Genomic DNA, 12,534 nt, shown 5'->3' with positions numbered 1-12,534 from the left:
AAAGACCAAAACTGTGATGCTAAATCCGGAGAGTTCAGAGGTATGTTAAACACACACACACACACACACACACACACACACACACACACACACACACACACACACACACACACACACACACACACACACACACACACACGCACACTTTCTCTTTGCCTCAAACGTACTCACACCCAACTTTTCTCTGCTCTCTCTCTCTCTCTCTCTCTCTCACACACACACACACACACACACACACACACACACACACACACACACACCTACCTTCTCTTTGCTCTCATACAGCAGCACACACATACACACCCCTACTCTCTCACACACACACAGCAATACACACACACAAACACACTTTCTCTCTCAAACAGAAATACACAGACACTATATCTCATATGAACAGAATGGCTAGTTTAAATTACATACACACATACACACACACACACACTTTCTCTTCCATACAGAAACAAACAGAATTTCTAGTTTAAATTACACACACACACACACCCACACACCCACACACCCACACACACACACACACACACACACACACACACACACACACACACACACATACACACTTACCTTCTGTGTAAATGGATCGGCTAGTTTAAATTCCGTGTGTGAGTGCAGAATGGGTTTTACATCTGTGTCTGTGTGTGTGAGTACAAAGCACTCATGGCCCTCCTTAAAGGAAAAGATGCCACCACCACAGTGTTATGAAGTATTTTTTTGTTTGTTTGGTTTTTTTTTTTTTTTTATGTTGAAGCCTTCTGGCCAGACATGACCCACTCAAAATCAGCTTGTGACCCGCCAGTGGGTCATGACCCACACTTTGGGAACCTCTGCTCTAGACCAGTGAAACTGCTTAAATCTGTCACGTGCATAACAAATGGATAAACTGAATACTCTTATACTCCTCTCTCAGCACCCTAACCTCTCATCCTAGAGTTTTATGTCTACAAACCCCTGGTTTAAAGTGATTCCCAGGTTGTTGAATCTGAATGTGGAGCTTGGCTAGTCTCAATTCTGCTAACTTATTATTTTGAGATTAAAGACAGTAGGCTTAGCTTCAGCTATCTCCTGACAGGGTCAGTCTCCCCCATCATTTGTTGGGCTCAATATCACTAAACTTTTTTACTACAAAAGACGAGGTTCTCTTCTCCCTTTAGAAGCAAAGGGTCACATTTCTAATGGGATATTCTTGGCTGCAGCCCACTACTGCTCAGTGTAAGCTGAACCTTCAAGAGTCAGACAAGTATCTGATAATGTTAGCTTACTGCACTCTCCACATAAGATGTCCACATACCAACCAAAAATCAATAATGGCTAATTATTTTGACAGTGACAAATGTGTAATCCCAATCTGATGGGTGCAGCTCTTCTATGGCTCCCCTCAATTCTTTACCCACACTAGGGATCCTGACCATATCAGCTGGAATCCTGTCATTATATGGCTCAGTCACAACACTGATGACCCCTTCCACCAGTAGCAGATGTTAGTGTTCATGATAAAACTCTGAAATGGGCCCACTTCAACCTCACTGGCACCATAAAAGGTGCAAATAGTGATAATTTATGGTTTTATCTGAACACTAACAATTAGGCATCTGCCTTGGGAATTCTTAATCACCTTTATGACTGTCCAGGTTAATAAGATTGCAACTTCCCTTTTTGCTGAAGTGACACTAGCAAAGAATTATTTCTCCATCCATTTCAAGAAACTTTTACCTTTTTGCTTGCCCTATAGTTTGGTCTCCTGCAGTAGGATAACATCTACCTGGCTCTTAGCTAAGTTTTCCATGATAGCCATGGTCTTTAAAGCTGTGGGCAGCCCCTTTACATTCCATGATAGACAAGTAAATATGTGGTGTCACCCTGCTGATGTCAGGCTAATATTAAAGTCCGGTGAAGCCTGGTCTTTAACTCTCCTCTTGTCTACAAATTCAGACATCAGCAGTGAGCTGGGAGTAATGAAAGAAAAAGAAAAAAAGAGAAGAAAAAGCAATGTTTGGTTCACTCACGAAAATTTGAACTAACAGTCCATCACCTCTGCTTGGATAATTAACCTTACACTCTGATCTGCATCATGACATACCATGCCATTCCCTTCTAGCCATAATCTCATCCAGTGCATTAAACTAAACATAGAAATGGTGAATAACAATAATGGAGAGCTGCACCATAACAATCTAAGCAAATCTGCAGTTTCAAACAGTGACACTATCCACAAACCCAGTACAATTAATGGAACATGCACTATTAATGATATAACTGTTCATAATAACCTGGTAATGTCAGACCACAAAATGGTCTCCTTTGAAGTAAAAATAAAACCTAGTCCCACAGCTAAACAGGGAATATTCAGGAACTATTCTAAGGCTAACCTCCTGCTATTAAGTGAGAACTAGGCACAATTTCAAGCCCCTATAAACCCTATGCAGAACTATTCACAGAAACCCTGTACAAGCATGTTAATAGATGCATAGAGGCAGCTGTACCCACCAGGAAGAAGTACAGAAGTAACTCAAAAAACAAGCCACCCTGGTGGAATCACAAAATCAATCGGCTGTATAACAGGGGGAAGAAAATCATGGCAAAAATTAGGAGGTGCAGCACCCAGCAGGATAAAAGCACTCTCATTAAACTAAACAAAAAACTCAGAGGACAAATAAAGTCCACCAAAGCCAAATTTGAGGTAAGTTTGGCCTCCTAGGCTAAGGACAACCAGAAAGCATTCTTTAGCTATGTCCACAACCTCAAAGGCAATACACAATTGTGTGCAGAGCTCATTGTAAATGAAGCCACCTATACTGAGCCAGAAGATATAGCAAACCTCTTGGCTGATAAATTCAGCTCCAACTTTACTTCTTTCTCCCCCTCAATCTTCCCTCAGGAAATATAATCAAATATAACTCTCCATACTATCACTAGTAGACAGGTCCATAATGATCTTTCTAAGACCAAGAACACAGCATCAAAGGGCCCAGACAATTTCCCAGGATGCCTTCTAATTAGCATGAAACATGATCTATCAGGGCCTCTGGAATTACTATTTAACTGTAGTGTCCAAATAAGCTTCATGCCTTATGAATGAAGAAATCCACCAGTCATCCCTCTGCACAAAGGAGGGCCATCTACAGACCCTGGAAACTACAAACTCATACGTCTCACTAGTCTTATATGTAAAGCCATGGAAAGAATTATCATGGAGATGATCAATAGAGATATAGTAAACCTCCGGACACTGGACCAAACCCAGTTTGGTTTCATCAAGGGCAGGTCATGCCAACTCAACCTGGTGGACTTCTTTGAGAAGGTCACCAAAGCAATAGATGAGGGCAAAAACGTTCACACTGCCAACCTTGACCTGGCCAAGGCATTTGACACAATACCCTACTCTGGCATTGTTGACAAACTCAAGAGGTTAGGTACAAACCCGTATGTCACCCGATGGATAGCCAACTGGCTCACAGACAGGACCCAGGAAGTTAGAATTGGGGAATCCACCTCTACAAAGAGGCCAGTCACAAGTGGAGTCCCTCAGAGATCAGTCCTTGGACCACTCCTTTTTGACATTTACTTCTCAGAAGTCAAGGCCAATGTCAGTGATCTCTGGCTGACTAAATTTGCATATGATTGCAAATTAGGAGCTGTCATTGAATCTCACTCTGACATAAATGTTCTCCAGGATGGGCTGACACAGACAAACAACTGGTGTCAGAGTCATGGACTAAAACTAAATGCCAAGAAATGCATAATAGTATCCTTTGGGAAGTCATCCATCCCTGGTAACTATCACATTGACAACACACCCCTTAGAGTTGACCCAGTAGTTAGGGACTTAGGGACACACATAGATAGTAATCTAGCTTTGATCATCATGTGTCTAAAGTGGTGAGAAATCATTCTATGTTGTGCAACTTATAAACAAAGGTATGGCATCTAAGTCCAAAGAAGTCATTGCTCGGCATTCATCAGACCTATCATTGAGCACAATGCCCCATTTGGTATGTACCTAACTAACCAGGCATACCCAACAACTGGAACATCCACAGAGGTTCCTCACTAAAAAAAATACAGGGCGTAAGTAATATGTCCTATGCAGACTGATTCAAGGCCCTATCCATGTATTCTGTCTCCTACAGGTTTTTGGGTGGAGATCTATGCCTGGCATACAGGGCATTGTCAGACCCCACTCTGATGGACCTCTTGCCTATCCACAAAAAAAAAACAGTATGTGAATTACCTGTTGTAAAGACGTAAACCTTGCCTGTGATATAAATAGGACCTACTGGAGAGGTAGGTATGTATCACAGAGACTACCCCATCTATGGAACAGGCTCCTTATCCATGTGAAGCGGAGTTCCTCCCTAATCCAACGGAAATGCAACTTGGACAATTGGATGGGAAACTGGAAATTCATCCCTGGTTTGGCACCTTGTATGTCTCTGATGCAAACAGGTAACCTGTAAATGGTACATCTCCCAGGCCCATGCTTACACTTATCAAAGGTATCAGAACTTGTCAGAGATTTGGGATGCATGGCTAGGCTTAAAAAGACCCTTGTGATCATTAGCCTAGTAAACACCTATGAACCTATAACAAAAAGGTGGATTACTACCATTGCACAGAAGATAAAACAGGAGGAGGTTATTATATACTTCTTACACCCCCATATCCCTAACTACAGTTACATGAAGGAGAGAGACATACTCCAGTCTTTTCTCCCCATTATACCAAAAAACTGATTGTTTAAACACACCAGTGGGGAGGGAGAAAAACAGAAAGCATAACATCCTATAAAAGTAGTACCTTGTGAGGTTTAGGAAGCCATAATCTTTTCCCCCTTAAATTGTTTCAAAAGGTAAACAGCCATTCCTGCTGCATCCAAAAAAACTTATCAAGGAGCTGAAATTGAAGTTGGGTTGCAGGAGAAGAACTTGCTTTGGCCTCCATCTCTTCTGCACTGGTGGATTCTGCATGCCAGTCACATTCCATGGTTAGCTGTGGAGGTCTCTGGGCTGATGAAAGAAATGTTGCCATTTCCTGTATCCCAGTCAGATGCCAGTGCTTTAGTCAATGGCTCATATCAATTCACATCTGGCAGCAAATGTTTGGGTTTCCTGATTTAACCACATTAACTTCTGAGGACTGGATGATGATGTTTCTCCTCTTCTTTCCAAATGGGTTCTTTTCTAAGAAGAAGGATAATGAAACAGTCAATGGAAGAAGGATAATGAGCCATCTCTGGGAAGAAGGATAATAATCCATCTCTGGGAAGAAGGACAATGAGCAGTATCTGGGAAGAAAGACAATGAGCCATCTCTGTAAAGAAGGATAATGAGCCATCTCTGGGAAGAAGGATAATGAACAGTATCTGGGAACAAGGACAATGAGCCATCTCTGGGAAAAAGGACAATGAGCCATCTCTGAGAAGAAGGATAATGAGCAGTATCTGGGAAGAAGGATAATGAGCCATCTCTGGGAAGAAGGATAATGAGCCATCTCTGGGAAGAAGGACAATGAGCCATCTCTGAGAAAAAGGATAATGAGCCATCTCTGTGAAGAAGGATAATGAGCTGTCTCTGGGAAGAAGGATAATGATCAGTATCTGGGAAGAAGGATAATGAGCCATCTCTGGGAAGAAGGATAATGAGCAGTATCTGGGAAGAAGGATAATGAGCCATCTCTGGGAAGAAGGATAATGAGCAGTATCTGGGAAGAAGGATAATGAGCCATCTCTGGGAAGAAGGATAATGAGCCATCTCTGGGAAGAAGGATAATGAGCCATCTGTGGGAGGAAGGACAATGAATAGTCTCTGTGAAGAAGGATAATGAGCCATCTCTGGGAAGAAGGATAATGAGCTGTATCTGGGAAGAAGGACAATGAGCAATCTGTGGGAAGAAGGATAAGGAGCCATCTCTGGGAAGAAGGATTAAGAGCAGTATCTGGGAAGAAGGATAATAAGCCATCTCTGGGAAGAAAGACAATGAGCCGTCTCTGTGAAGAAGGATAGTGAGCCATCTTGGGAAGAAGGACAATGAGCAGTCATTGTGAAGAAGGATAATGAGCCATCTCTGGGAAGAAGGATAATGAGCAGTATCTGGGAAGAAGGACAATGAGCCATCTCTGGGAAGAAGGATAATGAGCTGTATCCTGGAAGAAGGATAATAAGCCATCTCTGGGAAGAAGGATAATGAGCAGAATCTGGGAAGAAGGATAATGAGCCATCTCTGGGAAAAAAGGACAATGAGCCATCTTTGGGAAGAAGGATAATGAGTTGTATCTGGGAAGAAGGATAATGAGCCATCTCTGGGAAGAAGGATAATGAGCTGTATCTGGGAAGAAGGATAATGAGCCATCTCTGGGAAGAAGGATAATGAGCTGAATCTGGGAAGAAGGATAATGAGCCATCTCTGGGAATAAAGACAATGAGCCATCTCTGGGAAGAAGGATAATGAGCAGTATCTGGGAAGAAGGATAAGGAGCAGTCTCTGTGAAGAAGAATAATGAGCAGTATCTGGGAAGAAGGATAATGAGCCATCTCTGGGAAGAAGGATAATGAGCAGTATCTGGGAAGAAGGATAATGAGCCATCTATGGGAAGAAGGATAATGAGCCATCTCTGAGAAGAAGGATAATGAGCAGTATCTGGGAAGGAGGATAATGAGCCATCTATGGGAAGGAGGATAATGAGCCATCTATGGGAAGAAGGACAATAAGTCATCTCTGGGAAGAAGGACAATGAGCCATCTCTGGGAAGAAGGATAATGAGCAGTATCTGGGAAGAAGGATAATGAGCCATCTCTGCAAAGAAGGATAATGAGAAGTATCTGGGAAGAAGGATAATGAGCCATCTCTGGGAAGAAGGATAATGAGCCATCTCTGGGAAGAAGGATAATGAGCAGTATCTGGGAAGAAGGATAAGGAGCCGTCTCTGCGAAGAAGGATAATGAGCCATCTCTGAGAAAAAGGAGAATGAGCAGTATCTGGGAAGAAGGATAATGAGCCATCTCTCTGAAGAAGGATAATGAGCTGTCACTGTGAAGAAGGATAATGACCAGTATCTGGGAAGAAGGATAATGAGCCATCTCTGGGAAGAAGGACAATGAGCCATCTCTGGGAAGAAGGGTAATGAGCAGTATCTTGGAAGAAGGATAATGAGCCATCTCTGGGAAGAAGGATAATGAGCAGTATCTGGGAAGAAGGATAATGAGCCATCTATGGGAAGAAGGACAATGAGCCATCTCTGCAAAGAAGGATAATGAGCTGTCTCTGGGAAGAAGGATAATGAGCCATCTCTGAGAAGAAGGACAATGAGCAGTCACTGTGAAGAAGGATAATGAGCCATCTCTGGGAAGAAGGATAATGAGCAGTATCTGGGAAGAAGGATAATGAGCCATCTCTGAGAAGAAGGATCATGAGCTGTCTCTGGGAAGAAGGATAATGAGCCATCTCTGTGAAGAAGGATAATGAGCTGTCTCTGGGAAGAAGGATAATGAGCCATCTCTGTGAAGAAGGATAATGAGCAGTATCTGGGAAGAAGGACAATGAACTGCCTCTGAGAAGAAGGATAATGAGCCATCTCTGGGAAGAAGGATAATGAGCCATCTGTGGGAAGAAGGATAATGAGCCATCTCTGGGAAGAAGGATAATGAGCAGTATCTGGGAAAAGGACAATGAGCTGTCTCTGGGAAGAAGGATAATGACCCATCTCTGGGAAGAAGGATAATGATCAGTATCTGAGAAGAAGGACAATGAGCCATCTCTGGGAAGAAGGATAATGAGCCATCTGTGGGAAGAAGGATAATGAGCAGTATCTGGGAAAAGGACAATGATCTGTCTCTGGGAAGAAGAATAATGAGCCATCTCTGGGAAGAAGGATAATGAGCAGTATCTGGGAAGAAGGATAATGAGCCATCTCTGCTAAGAAGGATAATGAGCTGTCTCTGGGAAGAAGGATAATGAGCCATCTCTGGGAAGAAGGACAATGAGCCATCTCTGGGAAGAAGGATAATGAGCCATCTCTGGGAAGAAGGATAATGAGCAGTATCTGGGAAGAAGGATAATGAGCCATCTCTGAGAAAAGGGATAATGAGCAGTATCTGGGAAGAAGGATAATGAGCAGTATCTGGGAAGAAAGACAATGAGCCATCTCTGCGAAGAAGGATAATGAGCTGTCTCTGGGAAGAAGGATAATGAGCCATCTCTGGGAAGAAGGATAATGAGCAGTATCTGGGAAGAAGGATAAGGAGCCGTCTCTGCGAAGAAGGATAATGAGCCATCTCTGTGAAGAAGGATAATGAGCTGTCTCTGGGAAAAAGGATAATGAGCTGTCTCTGGGAAGAAGGATAATGAGCAGTATCTGGGAAGAAGGACAATGAACTGCCTCTGAGAAGAAGGATAATGAGCCATCTCTGGGAAGAAGGATAATGAGCCATCTGTGGGAGGAAGGATAATGAGCAGTATTTGGGAAAGGACAATGAGCTGTCCCTGGGAAGAAGGATAATAAGCCATCTCTGGGAAGAAGGATAATGAGCAGTATCTGGGGAGAAGGACAATGAGCTGTCTCCTGTCCTGGCATTCATAGGCAAAACAAGTGCCACCTGCACTGCCACTGCATAACATGCTGTTTTCTGTATGGTCTGGCCTTTAAGGAACAAGTCTACCTCTGAGAAGGTTCCTAAGTAAGTACTAGGCAATCGGCCCTAGAGCACATATAAGCCTAGCCAAAAAGGTTCCCTGGCTTTTGCCACTCAAGAAAATTATTTTCCTGTGCCTCTGTCAAGCAGAGCCACAGAAGTGATCCCTGTGGAGAATTTCCTGTTTCCCAGGACTGAAATTGTTGGTCTTTCCTGGATACACATAAAGTGCTAGAAAATTGAAGATTCACTAAAAACTCCAGGTCTCTTCAGGAATGTAAGAACAGTATGATAGCCTTCCTCTAGGTATAAAGGGAAGGACTGTGGTCAAGATCAATCCTTACTTGATGATCTGCTAGGAGGACTGGTGTATTTCTTTCCCTGGCTTTCCACAGGATGGCATCCCAGTCACTATAGTCAATGCACTTGATTATGAAGTGCCATAGGAGATTAGTGGTCTTATATTTTGTATTGATCTGTGGGCTTTTTCAGTAATTCCTCCTACTCACTACTGGACAGCAGTACAACTTCTTTCTTAATGAAAACAATAGATCATTTCCCTCCACTTGTTCTAGGAGACCAATTATGTGCAAATTATTTTGGGGAGGCTGATTTTCCAGATCTTCCATTTTTAACTCTAGTCTTTGCCAGCTCAGTGGTAACTTATGGATATCCCCTGAATGGGTAGCCATGTTAGCACATTGTCCTGCCAGCTCCACTTGCTGTTGCGCATGTGATTGACTTATGTTCTGCAGCTGAGTATCATGGCTGGTATTGGCAGCCTCAGTGTATTAGACATCAGCTGTGGTGGTCTGCAGTAGTTGAGCAAGTATTTCTTGAGAGTCTATAGCAAATGCTCTAGTAATTGAAAATCCCAAACCTCGATATGTTTTTTGTGAGATTGTGGTACAGTGAAAATTGGAATATTTGCCCTTTCCTCACTGTAGTGCGATCTTGGAGTTGGTATACATATTTAGCAGGGGGGGGGCAGAGCCCCCCACAATAGCAAGTTCGAGGTCTGAGATTTTCGATTATTAGAGCATTCGCTAAGGTAAACTTTCGTTTATCTAATATAGACCCTTTCTAGAGTGGATCGAATTTCCTTCAATTCTTTCATTACCAATTTACCACCAGCTCTCATAATGCGAGATATTGCTGAAACATTGTTGTAATGAATAAGGGCTACCCACACTGAATCTCTGATCTATCTTTCCACAGTCAGGTACAATATAACCTTAGAAAATACTAGAGATTAAGACTGGGTCATTTGGCTGGGATATTGGCAGAGTTATTTTGAAGTTTTGAACCCAGAAGCAAAGAGTTCCACTGCAAACTCTCCTTTGACGTGTGCAGTCCTGTGAGTGATCCTCCATTTCTACTGCTACCTTGCAAAAGTATGACATGTCTCCCCTACTGGTAAGTTGTAGGCATTCATATCATGTGTTGAAGTATTTATTTACTTATTTGTCATGTAACACACCCTACATTCTGAACACCTTGCATGAGCAACTTCAGTGCCAGAAGGGTAGATCTTTTACACTAGATGCACACATTCAGAATGTGGCCATCTAAACCACCCAGGAAAATGAATTGTTAGCATATTGACATCTCTTTTTCTTAAAGCATCTAGCTGATTCCTTTTATGGTATTGTCCTGATAGCCACACAGATGCAGACTGTTGAAGACTGGTGACTGAGTGTTAGTCTCACATAGCTGTACATTCTCCGTTTAGATTTCTGGAAAGCTCATCCATTACTGGGCATGTGTTAATATCAGACTTAGAGATTACTTCAGTTTATGTGTGCATTGACACTTGGAAAGTGCCATTAGTGCCCCATGCTGCCTTTAAAATATTCCTAGGGATAGAATTCTCATGATGGCTCTAAGCTGGTTCCCACACAGCACTGGTCAGCATTCATCCCACTGTAGACATACATGCTGGGCTGGCATAACTGGTTCACCTATTCCTTTCTATATTTGATTATAATTCACCTATAACCAAAGTTACTACAATGAAGAGCATTTCCCATATTGATTTGCTTGACTTTTTCTTCCACTGTACTTATTTAACCTGAGGTGGAATTTATTGTGCTGTACCTATTTCATTTTTGCCCTCTCTTTCGATGTCCTGTGCTAAAGTGGGCTCTACTACATACATTTGCCAGCTATACCAGCGGTTGTAGCTTTTAATCAAATAAATGTTCTCTGGAGAACATGTAGTATTGTCAGATCCCTCATAGCTGGACATTATATTGAACACATTCAAAGGTCCAAAAAAAAAAAAAACCTGAAGCAACTGCCTGTATAAAAGAACACAGAGACCGGAACCCCGTACAAACCAGTAAAAGGCACTGTAAGTTCTACTTTTATCAACAGACTGTGAGCAGCTCCCTTAAACACATTCAAAGGTCCAAAAAAAAAATAAAAAATGGAAGCAACTGCCTGCAAACAAGAACACGGAGATCGGAACCCCATACAAACCAATAAAAACCACTGCAAGTTCTACTTTTATCAACAGACTGTGAGCAGTTCACTTAAACACATTCAAAGGTCCAGCAACAACAACAACAACAAAAAAGCCACTGCAAGTTCTACTTTTATCAACAGACTGTGAGCAGTGTAGATCTATTATAATCTTCTCTCTGTGATACTCCTACTAATTCTTCTGCTGTGCACACTACTGCCCCCCTTTCCTTCCATTTACTGTAACAAATATATACATTTTCCAAACCTTTGCATTTATTTTATATTCTTATATTTTATTTATCTTATATATCACATTTCTTTTATATTCTTATATTTTATTCTCCCATTTATTGTAACAAATTTATACAGTTTCCCAAAGCTTTACATTTATTTTATATTCTACTTCCCTGATGCTCTACTAAATCTGCTTTTGAATGCACACAGATAAACAGACACCTTTAGCACTGACCTGGGCTAGCTGGTTGATTGTCTTTCTCTTCTCACAGCTTTCTCCAAGTCCTGATCCATAGCTCCACCCAGATTTCTTGTTCTCTTAACATAATTCTAGTGTAAGTTTCCTAGCCCTGTCAAACCTGTTTTCTCATAGCTTTCTCCAAGCCCTGGCTCTTATCCCCCCTGATGTTCTTTGTGTTTCACTGTTGCAATCATCACATTTGGGTTATCTGCTTGCAGTAGCCCTCAGTCGGCCTGATTAACAAAACCTTGGGTTCTGCGTCAGTTGCTGTCCTTTCTTCTGTGACGTCAGGTCATCAGGGGTATAAAACATGCAGCCGACGCCATTACATCAGTCTTTCTTGCCGTGTGGTGCCCAAAGCAGAAGCAGTTCGCAAGTGCCGATCGGCCAACTCCTGAAATTTTCATTTTCGAGTTTCAGAACCGAAGTCTTCAACTAAAACCTAAGTACCCCATTGGGGAAACTTTTTCTTGCTCTAAACCGATGTCAGTAAAAGTAAATGATTGCATTAATTATGGAAAGCAAATACCTCATAAAGATTTTAATTCGTACTGTATTCCTTGCCTAGGCCCTGGCCACGACGTACCTCGCTGTCGATTTTATGCCTTATTTAAACCACGAACTATCCATCGTCGATATATTTTTGCTTCTAAATATTTTGGTGCTCGGTTCAATTATCCTGATATGTCTTTGGTAAGCCATCCGACTACCGACATTCCAAAAAAATGCAATGATAAAGACAGAAACAGGCCGCCTAGGTCCATAGCTGCTGACGACACTTCTCCTAAGCCAGTCGCCAGTTCCCCGGTACTCAGTGATGCGCTTTTGCAGCCCCTGATACCCGCTACTTCAGATTCGCAGGCCTCTACTGAGACCCATTCGGAGTCTGGTATGCAGCGAGATGCTTCAACTGTGGAACCTGTGGATGTCTCTACCTTGGATGGGTCCGGAGCC

This window comes from Protopterus annectens, chromosome 1.part1 (genome assembly GCF_019279795.1).
Source record: "Protopterus annectens isolate FY-2018-M chromosome 1.part1, PAN1.0, whole genome shotgun sequence".
NCBI classification, from domain to species: domain Eukaryota; kingdom Metazoa; phylum Chordata; order Ceratodontiformes; family Protopteridae; genus Protopterus; species Protopterus annectens.
Note: the sequence above shows the minus strand (reverse complement) of the source record.